The sequence below is a fragment of the Phyllostomus discolor genome, chromosome 8, assembly GCF_004126475.2.
Source record: "Phyllostomus discolor isolate MPI-MPIP mPhyDis1 chromosome 8, mPhyDis1.pri.v3, whole genome shotgun sequence".
Taxonomy (NCBI): domain Eukaryota; kingdom Metazoa; phylum Chordata; class Mammalia; order Chiroptera; family Phyllostomidae; genus Phyllostomus; species Phyllostomus discolor.
In genome coordinates, this window is record NC_040910.2 from 35,008,064 (window position 1) to 35,026,420 (window position 18,357).

Genomic DNA, 18,357 nt, shown 5'->3' on the forward strand with positions numbered 1-18,357 from the left:
CTGCCTCCTAGTGCCCCCATCATGCTGCTGTATCACCTCCTCCCCATGAAAGCGAGCTAAAAAGACTTCCACCTAGCGCTCTCGAGTTCCCTCTGGCTTGTTTCATTAGCTTGTTCTGATGCACCAAGCCACCGTGATGCACCAAGATGCCCTGTGGAGAGGCCCAAGTGAAGAAGCTGAGGCCTGCAGTCTGACAGGCCGTGAGGAACTGAAGCCTACCAACAACCACACACACAGGTGAGCATGCAAACAGATCCTGTCCCCATCAGAGCCGCCAGGTGAGACTGCAGGCCCAGCTGACACCTTGATTGCAGCCTCATGCGAGGCCCTGAGCCAGATTTCAACCCATGGAATCTGTGGGATAATAACTGTTATTGTTTTGAGCTACCAAGTGTTGGGGCAACGTGTTATATAACAGAGGACTAATGAGAGCTGCAAATATGAGGCAATCTGATCTTGGACAGGTCTGCTTGGGACCACACTGTCTTCCTGGGCATGATTATAAACTAACAAATAAGCAAACCCTCGGGGGAGATACTTGCAATAGAAATGTCAGGAAGAGTCCAGGCAATATAAGCCTTACAAAAGTAGAACTAAACTTGTTTTTAAAGCACAGGTAGCCCAACTCTCTCCTTTTATCGGTGAGGAAACAGAGGAATGGAGACTTTCCCATGCCCGTGGCCATCTGGGCAGGGCCAGGGTTAGACTTGAGTCTGTTTCCCCATCTAAGTCTTTGCGCTGTGTTATTCTTGCTTCCCTTGCTGTCAACGTGGGGGAAGGGGAGGATGCCTTCTTGGGTTTTTCTCACTAATGTGTTTTGAGTAAATGGCCAGTATGTGTTATGAAGTAATATATGCTAGCTGTGAGGGCACAAGACCAATGACGATCGGCCCTTGATGATCACGATGAAGGGAAATTGCTCAGTGTTCCCTTTCCCCCTCCACCTCCTGCCCCAGCAGCAAGAAACTGGCATTGAGTGGACTAGTAGGAGCCCTGGGTAATGGGTTGCCTGGTTGCTGTATGAATAGGAAACTGTAATCAGGCCACTTGTAGGCAACAGAAAAGGAGCAAGTTAGGAGAGCTGGATTAGGTACTTTATCAATCAGAGAATTGCAGATATTTTGTGGCTCCTGGGATGTGAAAAGTGAATTTTTCAGGGCCCTGAGGAATCCGCAAAAGGAGAAAGCAGAGCAGTCTGCAGGATGCATTCAACGGCAACTTACTAAGCAACCTCTCTTTTCTCCGTAAGCTTCATTTATAGGCTGTAATGTCGCATAGGGCCACTAGAGGTCAGCACTTACCCGTTTTATTTTTTAAGTTTTATTTTCTTTTAATTAAATGTATTGGGATCACATTGGTTAATAAGATTATATAGGTTTCAAGCATACATTCGATGATACACAATCTGTATGTTGCATCGTGTGCCCACCACCTTAAAGTCAAATCATCTTCTGTCACACTGTTTGACCCCTGTACCCTCTACTACCTGCCCACCCTGTTCCCTCTGGTAACCACCATAACTGTATGTCTATGATTTTCAACTTGTTTCCAAAACAAAATTTCCACCGTTTTCATCTCAACACTAAACCGCCTTGAGATATTTTTGTCTGCCAAAGTAGCTTCATTAAGAAATAATTAACTTGGGTTTCTACTTTTTATTTACAAAAGACACAAACAGCCCTGACCAGGTACCTGTGGAAATGGGCAATGCATTACACATCCATGATTTAGACATGTTGTTTATGTGTAACGCTCAAGTTAACAAACAGCTGAAAAAACTCGGAGAATTTGAAAAGCAATATTACGTATGTTTGCCTATGACATGAGGAAGGTCCACTGCGGGGGCACGTTGACTGCTGTAAAAATATGCCTTGGTCACAAGGTGGCACTGTTGCCTTAGCGTTAACCTTTCCTCCGCCTCGGTCCTCACTTTAGCTAGTCCTTGAGTGTTTGTCTCCACGGAGGAGGCTAAACGAGCCCCAGATTCGCTTTAATTACTAAATCGGGGAAGTGGGGGCAGGGGGGGAATGACGGAAAGAATGATACAATCACAGCTAGACTCTTCACCTTAGGTTCATCTGAGACTCAATTTGATTTTATCAGGGGAGGAAGAGAGTGAAACACATTTTATAGCTCATTTCCTTTTTCAGACACGATTACTCAGCTAGCTGGTTAAGTATAGCCTACCTGCGCTCCATTCTATCTGTCCCAACTATATGGAGTTATCGGTAAGACTTAACCAAGGTCTTAGCCCTTGTGAAAGAGAGAAATGAGGGCTGCATGTGTGTGTGTGGTGGGGTGGGGGGGAGGTGTTGAAGGAAGGATTCTAGAGCTGAGTTAAAAGGTCTGTTTTTCACTAGGCCTTGACCGTGTTTTCAATAACACAAAGCTGGGAAGGTTATCAAACACTTTTGAGGTCTCTCCTATGCTAGCTCAGTTAGGGCCTCATCCCCATATGCCAAGGTTCTGGCTTGGATCTGCGGTGGGGGCACATACAAGAAGCAACCAATGAATGCATAAATACATGAAACAACATATCAGTGTTTCTCTCTCGCTCGCTTCTTCTCTTAAAAAAAACTTAATAATTTAAAAAAATAAATAAGTTTATTAGAAAAAATATTTTTTATCACAATTCAGAACCACTGAAATAGGCAGTAACAATTCGCTACATCCAGTTCAATGAAATTAGCAGCATCCAATTCAATCAAGTTGAATCTACAATAAATGTAAAGTCTCAGATCTGGGTGCAAATAAATGAACAGCACCAATTCAGCTCAACATCCCCACCCACCATCCTCTGAACCCGTTGGGTTTATGTCCACACTGCACCACGCTCTATTTAATCCTCACGATGGCCCACGAAGCAACTGTGCTCAGCCCCATTGTTATGGATGAGGAAAACTGAGGCTACTATCTTGGCTGCGAGAGCATAGTTCATGGGGTCTGAACACACCTTCCTCTCAGAGAATGCTGTTTCTACTTTGCAGCCTCTCCCACAAACATCAGCAAAGGGGAGGGGGTGCTCACTGGAAGGCAGTTTTTTGTGAGGATCCCTGAGGGGCCTCCACAGTGATATGTTCATGGCTACAACTTTTTATTCTAAGTTATTGGTTAAGGGGACACTGACTGTGGACCCAGCTGCCTACAAGGTTTATGAGTCAGCACTGTGGCTCTGACTGGTGTGGCTCAGTTGGTTGGGCGCTGTGCAGCAAAGTGAAAGGTCCCTGGTTGGATTCCCAGGGCACATGCCTGGGTTGCAAGTTCAGTCCCCCAGGTACGAGCGCGAGAGGCCATTGATGTTTCTCTCCCTCTCTTCCTCCCTCCCTTCCCCTCTCTATAAATAAATACTTTTTTAAGACCACTGTCACTTACTAGCCACATAAACTTGAGCAAGTGACTTAACTTCTCTGTGCCTCGGTTTCCCCATCTATACATTAGGGATAATAATACTCATGATAGGGTTGTTGTGAGAAGTGAATTAAATACAGGTAAAGTGCTTTGTATTGCACTTACACATTGGGAAAACTGTATTTTTGCTATTGTTTTCAAAAATACCCCACAAAACCCTCTATTATTTGTTATTACTATAACTAGATGGGTCACAGTAATCAAATTCCTAAGCAAAAAGAAATCAGAGAAAGCTTTAAATCAACCAAATGTTATTCTGTCATTTTTTAATTTGGTCTCTAGTTGGGTTTTTTTGTGTGTGGGGGGGGGTGTTTTGGTTTTCTTTTTTAGCAAATCAAGGCTGTTCTGTCCTATGAGCCAGCAGGCCTAGGCTTTTATGTGGCTTTAATGAAGAGAATCAATGGTTCCCATGTAAATACTTTATGTAATTCCAAAAAAAAAAAAAGTGGAATTTCCCTCTCAGGGCAGCATAGACGTCAAAAAACTTAAAAAAAATTTCCTCCCCATGTCTGGACTTTTCCATTCTAGAATGTCTTTGAAGTCTCAAGAGCAATAGACAGAACAAAGGCAGTTACATCTTCTTACATCCCAGGATTTAAAGCCCCTTAATTTTTTTTTTACTTAATGCCATTGAACTGTATTCTTAAAAAAAAAGTTTAAGTGATCAATTTGTATTATATGTATTTTGCCACGAAAAAAATATTTTTAAGGAAAAATCACCTAAGAGAGCTCCACAGCGTAACTCAGCCAGCTGGGTGTGAAGCCAGATACCATGGCCTATTCATCCCGGAATAAGCAAGATGAATGTCTCGGATTTCACCTGAGCAAATCGCCCTGCAGAGCCAAACAGCAGCATTAGCTTTGGGAAAAGTGATATAATAAGTGTGGCTTCAGTTCAGACATAGACCTCCTTTGCAGGAGGAAGGTGGGGAAATCTCATGTGAAGGGGCTGCCTACTTGTCCTTACATTTCTGACTCTTCCTCCACCAGCCGTCACCAGGAAGCTGACCTTCAAGATCATCCACCTGCCCACGATTTAGGGGACAGGTAGGAATGTGGGTGTTCTCCTGGATGCGCCTGCTCTCATGTTGGAGTCCCTTTGTGGAGTCCGTCCACCACCTCACCTCCTGAGGAGCTTCCCGGGGCTGGGGGATCTCCAGGCTGGTGCTGGTGGTAGTGACATAATTCTGGTTCCAGGAATGGCTACAAGAGTCTGCTTCTCCCCGGACACACACCCAGGGCTAGATTGTCCCGTTCGCTTGCTCACTGTGGTCTGATGAACCTTCTCAAACACGGAGCAGACCTCCTGCACTCCCTGAAGGGCCCAGTCAACGTGCTGAGAGCTCAGTTCCTCTTTTTGGGGGCCTGGAGGCTCAAAAGTAACCCCAGCCTTCCCAGGGACTGGTTTCTCCTCAATGAGTTGTATCTTATTAACAAACCCCAAAATGTTTTTTTAATGTTTAAATACTGCTGATTGTCATTAGCTAAATGAGATGGTGCCCATGTAAGTGCTTACAATAGTGCCTGGTTCATAATTGGTGCTCAGTACATCTTTGCCCTCCACCTCCTGCTCAGTCCATATGTGTCTTAGAAAATCCCATGACTTACAAAAGTCTTTAAGCTACTTCTTTATCTTGGACTTGGTTTGACCAGGGGGAACTATTAAAAAGATTGGCTGAGGCAAACTGGGAAACTAAGGCACAGACTTTAAGGTGACACTCATGCTCAGGGTAGCACAAGCACAGGGGACTGCCCTGAGACTGGGTGCCTCCTTAAATCTTGCATCCTAGGAACCTCCCTTGCCTCATTCCTGTATAGACTGAATGTATGTACTGCCCCACCCCACCCCCCATTCATGTTGAAGTAACCCCCACTGTGGTATTAGGAGGTGGAATCTTGGAGCCATGAGGGGCAGAGCCCTCATGAATGCTATCAGTGCCCTTACAATGGAGACCCCAGGGAGCTCCCTCACCCGTCTGCCACCTGAGCACCCAGGCAGAACAGGGCCTGTTCCCAGCCAGGAAGCAGGGCCTCACCAGTCGCAGAGTCTGCACTGATCTCGGACTCCCCAGCCTCCAGAACTGTGAGCGAGGAATTTCTGTCATTTCCCCCAGCCCGTGGTATTTTTTTACAGCAGCCTGAACAGACCGAGATACTCACCTTGACCCAGCCCTGTGACCCTTCCTTCCCGTTCCCACAGCCCCAGTCCCCGCCCCTAACCCAACCCTCGCGATGACGTTCTGACCAGGCTCCCCATTTCCACTCTCTTCGTCCTTTAAGACCAAAGGCAAGTCTACAGTTGCTTTCTTCCAGCGTCAGCCCCCTCGGAAGACTCAACTGCGCCCCTTTTGCGCCCTCACAGCGCCGTGAAGGCACTTATCGCCCAGCACTGCGGGTGTTTCTCCACACCTGCGTCCCTCTTCTTGAAGGCAAAAACTGTGACTTCCACCTGTGTGTCCCCAAAGACTACACTGGCACCGTCACTCATGAAACGAGAGGCGACACAGGGCAACCGTGAAGGGAGCGCTGGAGTCCGACTACCGGGTTCCAATCCTGACTCTGCTCTTCACCAGCCCCTGACTCTGGGCAAGTCCCTTAGCCTTCGTCACCCCAGGGTCTCCATCCACACACAGAACAGGGTAACCACGGGCAGGACGGAGTAAGACAGCGGCAGTGCTGGCCCCAGCAGACGCTGGCTGCCATTGATCATACGTGTTTGCAGTGTTTGCCGCACCAAACTGGTGCTTCCCTCCAAGTCGGTGTCCGATTCCGCTTCCCAGACTCTCGCCGCCTTTACCGCACCACTGCCCTGATCAAAAGTCCTCCAGGATCTTGCTCAGTTTGGTTGAAGTTCCCATTCCTTAGCTTCAGTACGTATGGGTTTATCTCTATTTTAAAAATATGTTTATTATTGTTTAAATGTTTCTTTAAACGCTGTTTTTGTAAAGCTTGTTTTGTAATTACTAGTTGGTCACAAGAAAATGAATCTGTCTGAATTAACTTTCCGGAGCAGTTCTGAGAACCTACCTGTAACTCAGTGGTTCCCAGTCCCGGCTGCATATTAAAGTCAGCTGGGGAGCTTTTCAAAGCATGCCAACGCCTAGGCCCAGCCTCCACAAATTCCAATCTAATTGGTCTGGGTGTGTCTGGACTCCAGGATTTTTTTTTAAAGTTCTCCAGGTGAGTCTAACGTGCAGCCAGTGTTGAGTGGCACCCCTTGTCACCTCTGCCTTGTCACACCCCGTAGAACTTTCACGCAGACTCACCTGCAACCACACGGTTCCCCGGTGCTTGCTCCTTGGCTGGCTCTTCCTGTTCTCCATTTGTCTGGTGTAGGCCCCAGCCAAGCCAGTTCCTGCCCTGAAGGGTTTACAAAGAAGTACCTTTGGATGCAAAGAAGGCTTGTCTGCAAATCAGGCCACAAACACATCTTAACTCAACCTCATAACTTCCTGAATTCTTGATCTGGTTTATGATTTCCTGATAACATCCTGGACGGAGAACCTGTTTCTGAGTTGCCTTGACCTACTCACCCCATGGCTGGGGCTGGAATCTCACCTTCTCTGGACTCCTCCCTGGTCCTAGACTAGCAGGGATAGATCACTTCTTTGCTCTTGGGGCTTTGCCTCCTGATAGCCATCCTGATAGGTCCTAGCCTTCTGAGCTTTTCCAGCCTTTACTTCCTTCCCACAGTTCAAGCCCAGTCCTGGCCTCTTACTTTTCTGATAGAGAACTAGGTGAGAAGCTGAACATTAAACAACAAGGAAGAAAAGAGTCTGGAATAAGTTAATGCAAAGAAAGGAGAAGGGGGCAGTTTGGGGGGTAGTGCCAACACTATTGACCTTTTCTGTGTGGTTTAGGAACCTGAGGGTAATGCATAGAGTATTCCGGTAGACTGTGCAAAAGCCACAGTCCTTTCCTTCTTAACGTCATGATTTTCACTCCTTTTTTATTCCCTCCTCTAGTTTTGCTTTTCTCCCTTTATCACCCCTGGCCCATGGGGCCCAAATAGGAAGTCAGAATTACTTGTCCAGTGAGAGCAAAAAAGAGATTTCAGAATCAAACCTGCCTGTGTTGGACTATGGAGTGGGAAAGGAAGTTACAAGGGGCAAGGATTCCACATTTGCACGGTTTTTCATATGATATTTGTATCACTCATCTGGAAGGAACTTGCTCTTTAATTAAAGCCCCTGCAATATACTCCAGACGAGTCATCTTCTCCTTCCTCGCCCTGGGGCCATGCAGGACTAAACCGGAAGTCCCAGTTTAGGAGAAGGGACTTTGAGCAATTAATCCCTCTGCGCTTGTCAACTGAGGGCAACCTACTTCACAAATCTATCTGCTATGACACCCCAAAGAGTTCTTTAACTCAAGACTTTAAGAATCCATACTATGGAAGGAGAACTGTGCACCATTTACTCTACAGTTAGCATAAACATAATTGCATAAAAGATAACTATAAATAACGCAGAATGGTGTTTTGAGATGAATTTCTTCTCTACATCTTGGTGAAAGCTTAGATAAATTTCTTTGCAGAGTGTCCTACTGTGTCGTGGTTTATTTCATCATCAGCGTCCCATCCTAGTCTGCAGTGGAAAAGTCACTTCCTGACATGGCCGTTCTTACTGATTTCAGAAAGCTCACATTCACGGTTGGCCATGGCTCAACCCTCAGGCAGTAGTGTAACATTTTACCAGATCATTTTAAAGAAATCATCAGGCAAATCCACAAGCGAGAGTCTGAAGGATCATTACAGCAATTGTCTGCCTCATCCATGAGAGAAATAATGACTCCAAGTCTGAGAAGAAGAGCGTCTGAATGAAGACCAGCTTGAATTTTATGCAAAATGTATTTCAGTGAAGTGATCCGTTGTGTCTCGACATCACTCACTCCTACATGGGATGATGTCTATCAAAATTCTGTCGTAACCATTTATCTTAGCAGTGGCTGACCACGAAATCCAGTCATGCCTTAGACTGTTCCTATTTCATCACAGCACAGAGAAGTTCCTTTTTTAATTTGTATAAGGCTATTTTTGTCATTGAATATGTAATTCAGAAAAGTAATTAAATGTTACAAAAACAAAACAAACCAGAAAAAAATTTGTTGATTACAGAAAATTGGGAAAATATGAAAAATATAATTAATTAAATTTAGCCATAATCCCCCCACTTAAATGTAGCATTCTTGGAGTATTTCTAGTTTTCCTTTCGCTGTGTATTTATATGTGTGTATAAATGTATATTTTAGGTTAAAATTGGATTATGCCATCAACTGTTTTTGTAGTTATTATTAGGATATATATTCCTGTGCCAGTAAATATTCCTCCATGAGGTTTTTTTTTTAATATTTTTTTTTTTAGAGAGAGGAGAAGGGAAGGAGAAAGAGAGGAAGAGAAACACCAATGTGTGGTTGCCCCTCACATGCCCCCAATTGGGGACCTAGACCACAACCTAGGCATGTGTCCTGACTGGGAATCGAACCAGCAACATTTTGGTTTGCAGGCCCACACTCAATCCACTGAGCTACACCAGCCAGGGCCCTCCATGAGTTTTAATGATTGCATTTAATGACTGCATCCCATTGTAAAAAAAAAAAATCAGTTTATTTAACTATTTCCCTAGTGTTGAAAGTTTAAACTATTTTCTTTTTTTTTAACTTTTAAAATAAGATTTATTTATTTATTATTATTATTATTTTTAGAGAGGGAAGGGAGAGAGAGAGAGAGAAACATCAATGTGCGGTTGCTGGGGGTCATGGCCTGCAACCCAGGCATGTGCCCTGACTGGGAATCGAAACTGCGACACTTTGGTACGCCATCTGAGTACCGCCATTGGATTTGGTACGCTAATCCACTGAGCTACGCCAGCCAGGGCAAAGTTTAAACTATTTTCAATCTTTGAGTATGATAAATAAAACTCAGGTGACCCTACATTATCATCAATGTTTATGGCCTCCTCTAATCATTTCCTTACGATAATAAATTCCTTAGAAGTGGAGCGGCTGGTTCAAAGGCACGAGTGTGTTTAAATTAAGACTCTTTAAGTTCACTACTAAGCTGCTCTCCAGAAAAGTCGCACCAACTAAGTGTGCACTTCCCACTAGAAGTATCTAAATTCCTGTTTTCACAGGGACTGTCCCCGTTATTTTAGCACTCACAGTTTCACATTCCAGGAAAGCCCGTCACAAGACACGGTGGGTCCTTCTTTTCAGCAGAGATGTGAAAGATCTCGGGAAAAGTACAAAACTCACATGGCAGCCAAAGCCCAGGGGCTGAGAGCAGCAACTGCTTTTAGTGTCAAATGGATACAGCATAGATTCTCCACCTTCTGTGGTCACTGAATGCTGGCCGCCGTGATTTCTGGTTCCCAAAAACAGATCATTCACTTTACATCATTAGATGTGATATGACTTAACTGTGCAACTCCAGTGCCTTGAACTCATGAGCTTAACAGTGTGTCTTTGACTGTGACTGTGGGTTAACTACTGCGCTTTTTTTGCACTGAGAGTTTGTTTGTATTGGGTGCCAGTTTAATTTTTAACATCGTGAATGCTGTGTTCATGTTTCTAAGAGTTCAGATTACAATACCAACACCAGCATGACCCAGATGTCACTGAAAAAGGCTAAATGACTGTGATTTTAATGACAGACAGAAAGACATAGGTACCTGATTAGGGAGATAAGTAACCAAAACACAGCATAGCACACAGGGGCAGAAGGTAATGTGGGGTCAGGCATGGTGGGGAAGGGGTTGTTAAAGCACACGTGGAGAGTGAATCTCGAAAGTCCCGGATGAGAAGGGCAAGTCCTAAAATCAATCAAAAGATTTTTTGTTTCTCCAAAAGCCACCAGTGAATGCTTCCTGGAAAAGAATGGCCACTGAATTACTGTGAGCGTACTGTGCAATGGAACACGGATTCTGCTATCGTTCTCTTGATTGCGTTTCCTGATTCAGAGGTTAAAACTAAAGTGCACTGAGGGAGAACAAACGAGGAAATTTTGATAACAAATGGATTGGCCTCTTACAATGCAGAGCTGATTCTGGTGGAGATTAATGAACCATTATGCTTTTCCTACAGTGTATCAAGTGACGGGGCAGTCACAGCAATGACAGTGATAAAGAAGGGGCCAGACAGGCCACCCCCAAATCTGCTGCTTCGGTGTGTTATTTTGAGTGAAGGCACTTGAGAAATGGCAGACTTCTCTGTCCCCTCCCAACTGTCTAAAAGGGCATAAATTTTCCCCTTGAGACAGATGCTCTATCCCCAGCAACCCGGCCCCACATAGCAGAAAGAGAAGGATGACTGTATCCCCCAAGACAGGGAGTCCACACTGAGGTGAACTTTCATAACAGCTCTGACTAAAACGAACGTCTTCCTGTATTTCCCCCGTATATTTCCTACTCACTTCCCTAGGATATCTATGGTTTCTCACCCCTCAAAGCCCAAACCTCCTTTCCGTTGTGAAAATGGTTTATAGCCATCCCCCCAAGTCTAATCACTTCTTTTGTTTGTAAATGATGTTGTACCACTTTTTGTTAAAAGGCTTTATTTATTTTTAGACAGAGGGGAAGGGAGGGAGAAAGAGGGGGAGAAATATCAATGTGTGGTTGCCCCTTGATCGCCCCCTACTGGAGATCTGGCCTGCAACCCAGGCTTGTGCCCTGACTGGGAATTGAACCAGCAGCACTTAGTTCACAGGCCCACGCTCAATCCACTGAGCTACACCAGCCAGGGCTCTAATCACTTCTTTAAGTTTCACTTCTTTTCTGTGAACTCCTGTGCACATAAATATTAAATAAAAATTGTATCTTTTATCCTGTTAATTGATCTTGTGTAAGTTTAATTTGCAGGCCCCAGCAAATGAACCTAAGAGGGTAAAGGAAAAGTTTTTATTCTCTCCTTCCAAACTATGTTCTATTATGTAGATATTTTGCTATGGAAAATGGCATTTCAAATCATCTTCATGATTTCTATGAAGATTTTATTTTTATGAAGATTTTAATGAAACTACAGAAAATATAAAAGATTGTTAATGTATTATCCAACTACAAACTTGTAAATGTCCAGTGAAGAGTTAAAGGGTTAAGTAAATTACTGTATCAGAGAACCAAAAGATATAAAATTATGTTTATATATTTCTCACACTTCTCAATTTGTCCAATTATTAATTACAACTAATTGAGTTGTCCAATTAGTTGGACAATAATTTGTCCAATTATTAATTACAACTAATCTAGTCTTGTGAACTAGACTCATTGTGATGTTTTGTTGTTGTTGTTGTTCTGTTGTTTTGTTTTTATGGTGAAGATGGAAACGATTCAGGGCAAACAATGAAACAGCAGGGCTGTGAGGTGCCCGGGCACCGGCCGGCCCCTGGGGCCAGGCCCCCTTCAGCTCAGCAGCTCGGCTCTGCTCCCAACGGCCCACTCCGAGAGGGCCTGGTCAGCTCACACCTTCGTGGCTGGGGAAACGCAGTCTTGAATGGAAACTGCACTCTCATAGTTTTGTTTAAATATCATTTCTGTAACAGAAAAATAAATAACAGAATAACACATACTCATAATTTAAAATTAATACTGATTTTCATATTTTATGTTAAAGGAATAACATATACATGTGTAATTACTTATTATACATTATATTACTATTACTTTTTTTTTTGTTCTAGTATGAATGTATTCTGGGTTGGCTTTCTAAAAAGTTGGTCACCTGAACAACCTTACCTAACCCAAAACTAGGCATTAACTTTTTGTGGAAAGCTTGTCAACGTCGCCCTGGCTGGGTAGCTCAGTTTGTGAGCATCAGTCCCCCCGATGTGTCAAGGTTGTGGGCTCTGTCTCTGGTCAGGGCACGTGCCAGAAGCAACCAGTGAGTGCATAACTATTGGAACAACAAATCAATGCTTCTCTCTCTCAAATCAATCAATAAAAAATTAAAAAAAAATTTTAAAGCGTGTCAATCTGTTGGATGGTAAATGCTATGTCTTTGTTATGTGTGCATTTCTTTGATACTAAGGGCGCTAACCATTTTTCACAAGTTTATTTTCCCCCTTCTTTCTTCGGAAACCACCTGTTTGTCAAAATATCTATTGGCTTTTTTCTGTCTTTTTCTTTTTGGTTTGTAAGTCTTTAGGACTATAACTCTACATCTATCATATATTGCCAAAACTTCCCAATTTGTTGCCTGTTCTTTCTACATTTAGTGAGCTTCTTGGGCATGCCTGAGAAACCTTCATTTTCCGAGTACCTGTTCTTACGTTCTCCTTAAGGAAGCGGTTCCAGGCAGGGTTAGGAGTCAGGCGCTGGTGTAACTCTGACCCCAGTTTGAGTCCTAGCACCACCCATGTAGACCTAGAAAATGTTTCTCTGCGCGTTTACCATTACTGATGAGTTCTTTGTTTGCTTGAGATCAGCTAAATATTCACTTTTGTTTTTCTCTAGTTTTTTAAGTCTTTACCTGTAAGTCTTTAATTTATCTGGAATTTAGACTGGCAAAAGATGGCTACAAGGCTCTGTGTGTCTAAGGGGGGTTGCTTTCCTCCCATAGTCGACGCAAAGAAGGGGGACTGGAGCCACTGTCCCCACTCTGTTTCGGGTCTTGCTCAGCGGCCTCTGAGTCATGCTGTGGCCCTGGAAGGTTTTTAGAGCTTCTGGCTTTCTAGTGGGTAGAGCAGCTTCCAGACTGGGTCCCAGCTGAAAACAAGTCTCCCTCAGTGGCACAGAAAAATGAACTCTAAGTTAACTTCCTATTACAGAGCCCCTGGCCTGCAGCTGTCCTGGGTTTCTCTTTAACTGCTTCATGCCCAGTGTCTAGAAGATGAGGGCCGTGCATGGCATCCTCTGGAGCCTGGGTTATTTGCCCTGCCCTTCTCTTCCCTCCAGTATCTGGATTTGGGTGCCTCACCCTCACGCTTCCTGCCTAGGTGACACCTTCTAGATCTGAATCTGGGTGACTCAGAATGGTCCTTCTTTCTCCCCCAGCCAGGCTCCGGCCCCACCCACCTGCAGCTGCAATATGTGACCACATCCTGGGAAAACAGGATCTTAATTACCTGCCCAGTATCGAAGGAGGAATTCTATGGACATTTTTTCCAATGTAACAGCAATCAGCCCTCTGTATCAGTGGTTTCTGCATCCCTGGGGTTCGACCAACCTTGGATCAAAAGTTGGTTGTATCTGCAGTTTTGGAACTTAGGGATCTCAAGGCCAACTAAGGGACTTGAATGTCCTCAGAGTTTGGTATCTGTGGGAGATCCTGGAACCAATGTCCCTTGATACTGAGGGATGACTGTAATTATCTTCAAATAAATTCTAACCTTCTGGAAATGTAGTTTATCATGTTTTTTAATTCCTTACCGGGAAAGCACCTTGCATTGAGTATATATACAATCAAATATTAGATTTAATTATATTTTGAAAAAGTATCAATAATAAATTTGAGATTCCTCCCTAGGTATATTTCTGGGGTATTTTTTTCCCAACTGTAATTTCATCGAATATTTCTCAGATAGCCCTGTTTGTGAAAAAAAATCAGTTGCTGCTCCTTAGGCTTGGAGCCTTAGACAAAATAGTTTACCTCCCGGTTACTCCACCCTTTCTTTTGTGGTTTCAGAAAATCCCTTAAAGTTCTAAATCAGATTTGTTGAGGAGCTGTGGGAACCTCCACAGCTGCAGCTGTAGATCCGACTAATCGAATCCCTTCGGCGTGGGTCCCCCAAACAGGCAATGCGTTTGGACCACAGTCTGTGAATATTTTATGGGTGTTCTTTTGTGCTCACTAAAAGGGCCTGAATGTTCAATCTGCCTTAAATAACACCAAAAGAGGCCCCTCTCCTGACCTCTGTCCCTAAAAGATTTACAGAGATGAACTAGGCCTTTCAGAGATTCTTTATGGATGTCGTTCTTCAGCAATACTTTTCAACAAAAGGGGAAGTAATTTTTGTTCCTACAAACAGCGGACGCTTTGGGGGTGTTTACTGTGAAATCTATGTCTCTTGGGAGGGCTTTTAGTTCTGGATCTTCAGCGATTAGGAAGGATTTACATTTCCTTAATACAGAGGGCAAATGATGTTCAAAAGATCTTCTACCCGATGATGTAGACTTATTCTATTCCTGGAATTTCTAGTCACTCTAGGTTATCAGTCAAAATAATTAACTTAAAGCCATCTCTCCTCTCCTGGCTCTTCCATCTCCATGTCTTTAAACTGGAACAACTCAGTCCCCTAGAACAGATCGAGGAGCAAAACCAGAGATGAGAAGGCGCCATCCTGCTACTGAGTCCTCAATCTAATTAGAGAGACAAGACCTGCATGCATTATTTAAGCTGGCTTGTAACCTGATGCTAATATGGTACAGTGCTAGAAGCGTTCCCAGAGGGGAAACCGTAATGTTTAGGGTTAGCGAAGGACGGCTTTATGGAGAGAAATGGGGTTTGAATGGTTAGACTTTAATTGGCAGGGTGAGGGCATCCTAAGGAAGGTAGCAACCTCAGTGAGAGTAAGCAAAGCAGAAGTGTGGGGTATGAGAGACCGCAGCAACCGGGGAGCGGGCAGGAAAGGGGTGAGGAGCAGGTGGGGAACAGCACCTCCCACAATAAAGCAAACTCCAGGGCTGTTAGGTCAGAATGAACCGAGGACTCCCCTGAAGCAGGCCCCAGGCACCTCACGGGTTCCCTCAGCGGGACTTCTGATTTGACTCTTGCTGTGGTCTTTCCCGTCCACACCGCCCTCGCCACATCGGCCTCAGAGGTGGACTTGTTCCCATTTAGAGCTCTGTCCAAAAGTCCCTTCCTCTGCTTCCCTTTAGCACAGGTCAAAGAAACATCAACTCGACACAGTTTCACTGGACACAAAGAGAACATGAAGGAGGCCGATACATGGACAATCGGGCATTTGAGGTGCACCTTTGCTGTCTGGGGCTCACAAATCCTGCCTCGTTCCAAATCAGATCCAGGAAGAGGGGGCCTTGCCTGGGTCCCCCCTACCCAGCATATTTCAGGGACATATTTAACCTCCAACACCTAAAAAGACTCTTCTAAACATCTGAATTTCTCTTTTTTTATTGTTGTTCAATTACAGTCATCCCCATCCCCCCCATTATTCTCCCCTGCCCTACCCACCCCCACCTCCCACATTCAATCCCCCCCACCCCATAAACATACACATTTCTTTAAAAAGCTAGGCCAATTCCGTTCAACCTCTGAAATCCACAAGGTTACAGCTTTGTCCTTTCAGGAGAAACCTCCATTCTATGGCCCCAGAGTGAGTCCCATGTACAGGATGGATAGATACTTCCTGCCCAGAGATACCTTTTGGGGCAGGGCCATTGACAGCGAGGACTTTGGGAGACTTAGCATAGCATGATGGCAATGATGGTGGGACAAACAGATACAAGAGCTGCAGCTTTTGATTTCCAGGAGCTTTTTGCAACTTATGCTCCTGCAGCGACTCTTTGGTGGGAACTAGTGTTTCCTTCATCTGCTCTCCGAGGATTCCACTTTCTCTGACTGTCAGCTGTCCAGCTCCTCTTTCCCTCCATGCTCTGGAACAGGGTGGAGTGTCCTTAGCGTTCCCTGCCGTGTGATCTCCCAAATCAGGCATACTAAACCTCCTTTTCTCCAGGTCATTGTCTTTTCAGGGGATTCCCACAAAGCCCTGACAAACAAACAGTCAGCAAAACAGCTTGAAGAAGTTGCAAAATTTCCAGAAATCTAACCCAGCTTCATAGTCCTTAAAGACCACCTCCACATCTTTTTTGTTTTTGTACCCTATGTACTTAACCCCGTAGTGCTGAGCACATGGTAGGGAGGTTTGCTGACAAAGAGAATGAATGAATTAAAACAAGGAGACCAGAGAGATGTCATAAAAAGCAAGGGAATCACAAGATCAAGAAGGGGATAGTCAATAACACCAACTATCAAAATAAAATAAAATGAGGAGCGAAAGACACCCTACTGGATTTGCAACTAGAAGGTTGATGGTACACTTGGCCATGACAGTTTTATTGGAGAGGTGAGGGCGGGTGAATATGCAGTTGAATTAATAGTTGGTTGAGTAATGACAGGTGAGAGGAAAAAGACAGTGAGTGCAGATTATTATGTGGGGGAATGTGGCTATGGAGGAGGTGATTAGAAGTGGACTACGAGCTCAGGGAAAGTTGTGCTTGTTTTTTTCCTTTAAGTTTTACTTCTGTTCTTGTTTTACCATGGGAGATTCTCAGCTGAGGGGAAGGGGCTGGTGGAGAAGGAAAGGTTGAGAAGTTGGTGCTGAATACAGTCACAGATAACACTGTGGGCGCAGGGAGTTTGGGGAATTTTCATCTGGGAGCCCTGATCTTTGCAGTGAGGTAGGGGCAGCGTGATGTGGGAGTGACCATGTTGGGCTGGGGCTTGAAGAGAGTGGTGAAGATGTTAAAAGACCTGGGAGGGGGAGTTGAGCAAGGAAAAGGGTTTCAAGCACCACACTGAGATCAAAGACCACAGATCGGTGAGGGCCTTGAAGTGCCCAGACATGCGGCTTCCTACAGCTGGGTTCTTGGCCAATATGGGAGCATGAGAGGAGGGAAGTGACCTAAACTGAGGGATTCACAGGGCGTGAGTGGTGTTGGCAACACTGTCAAGAGGGAGGCTTGGGTAGAATTGTAAGGAAACAATCCCACGAAGGAGCTTGAGCGTGAGGAAAGGGACTAAGTGAAGGAACTGGAGGCTTAAGAATAGTGTGTTGGTACCTACGAGTCAGGTTGGGTGGGGGTGAGGTTACGGATGAGAGCAGTCTCAGATCATGGCAGGATGCAGGCGAGGTCTTGCCAGGTGGCGGTGGCTGAGGGATATCAGTAAAGCACAGAGCGCCAGCTACTTTGGGAAAAAGCAGGCTCAGGTCGCAGTAATGGTTTGACAGTCCAGGCAAGACACCCAGGGGGCCCCAGGATTTGCAGTCAGGAGCCTCCTACTCAGACCAATGTGCAAGCTAACTGGCCTCACCTGATTCTCAGATCTGTCAGAGGCCATATCAAGAGCACCAACCTCATGGGATTATTGTGAAAATTGAATGAGATCATATACTATATGGGGTGCTGAGCACAAGGCCTGGCACATAATAAGTACCATAACAAATATCAATAAATAACAGCTGTAGCCCTTTCTGGGTGGCTCAATTTGTTGGAGCATTGTTCCGTATACCAAAAGGTTACATACAGGTTTGACTCCTGGTCAGGACACATACCTGCATTGTGGGTTGGATCCCAAATCAGGGCATGAATGGGAGGCAACCAGTCAATGTTTCTCCTCTCCCACGTTGATATTTTTTCTCTCTCTTTCCCTCAAAATAATAATAATAATAATAATAATAATAATAAACAGCTACAATAAAACTGCTAGGCTTCCACTAAGAATTCTTGATGTAGGACAGATAAAGCTAACATAGAAATGCATAAGAGGACATGTAGGTGTGGCCTTCTTTGCGGAAACAGCATAGATTTTTGGAATCACACATTTGCGTTTGCAATCCACCCCGTGGCTTACTAGCAACTCGACTGGACACAGGCCATTTAATCTGTCTGAGGTTCATCATGATGCTGTGTTGTTACTACTTTCATTCCCCCAAATGGATGAAGTCCCCGCCTACTAAGTAGCAAGCATTGTAGCAGGTGTTGGAGATAAGGAGACTTGAAAAAAGACACTCTTCTTGTGCTCACAGTGTACCTGGGAGGCAAGAGGAGACCATTCTATTTGGGAAAACGAAGAGCTCTGCCAAAGCAAACCCCGAGGGAAGCTGGTCAACACTGGTTCATGCCGGAGAGGTCTTTGGTCTTGATGAAGTGACCATGACCATGAACCATGACTGGTTCATGACCTTGATGAGGTCATTGGCTCATTCCCTCCTTTATAGAAGGGGAAAACATAAAACCTAATACATAGCTCCCACTTTTTAAAAATAATGGGGGTTTAGAA